General features: G+C 50.1%; 1 pseudogene; it reads right to left on the bottom strand.

Annotated features, from left to right (window-relative positions):
- Positions 1-845: 845 nt before the first annotated feature.
- The window catches only part of ACA1_128460, a 1691-nt pseudogene continuing 1622 nt past the window's right edge, over positions 846-914 (bottom strand).

Below are 914 nucleotides of genomic sequence, written 5' to 3'. Positions count from 1 at the left end.
GTGGAAGAGTGATTGGCAAAATTCTCTGCTGTTTTGTTGAGCAATCCTGTGACAAACTGGGTGGCCTGGTGGCTGAACAAGAAGAAAATGTTGCTTACAACCTGGTGAACCTGTACCTGCAGTTTAAGGATTGGCTTGACCAACAGCCACCAAGGCCTGTGCTATCACCATTGTGCATACCACTGCAAACAACATCATTGACCTGCCCCATACTGCTCTTTGCTATCAATGCTGCCCAGTGATGCTGCTTGTTAAATCCTGGCAAACTGGTATAGTCAGTCCCTAGTGGCATGGTTGCCTATTGTATGGCTAGCCCTTAAAAAATAAAATAAAAAAACAAACACACAGAAGTAACCCCTAGTGGTGGCCCAGAAAACAAAAGAATGTCAAATAAGAGGCAATTGCAGTACATCCTTCCACAGCCCAAGAGTGCCTCACACACTTAGCAAGATGTGGTCCACACCTTGAGAGGGTGCAAAAGGGAGAGCTCCCCGGGCAGGGTTCGAACCTGCGACCTCACGGTTAACAGCCGTGCGCTCTACCAACTAAGCTACCGAGGATTTCCGTCATGTTTTGAGTCAAATCACTGACAGGCGGCCCTGGCGAAGGCGGTCACTTTTTGGCGTGTGGCATCTCCCCATCCTCGCCGACTTCTCCACAAACGAGCGTCAAACTCTCTGTGATTCAGCCCATCTTGAGTGCTCCAGCTGCTCCATCTCACCACAAGCACCAGGTAAGAGGTATCAGGTCCTGCCTGCAACCACCATCAAACAGAAACGCAACCACTCACCCTAACCATCAAGTAGGTTGTAGAAGAAGAAGAAGAAGCTATGGGAAACGTAGAGTCAAGGCTTGAAGACTATGGGGTGTCCATGCCTGGCCTGGGCGCCTGGCACACCAAGGCCATACCCACC

The sequence above is a fragment of the Acanthamoeba castellanii genome, assembly GCF_000313135.1.
Source record: "Acanthamoeba castellanii str. Neff unplaced genomic scaffold scf7180000084697, whole genome shotgun sequence".
NCBI classification, from domain to species: Eukaryota; Discosea; order Longamoebia; family Acanthamoebidae; genus Acanthamoeba; species Acanthamoeba castellanii.
This window is presented reverse-complemented; position numbering and strand designations above follow the sequence as displayed.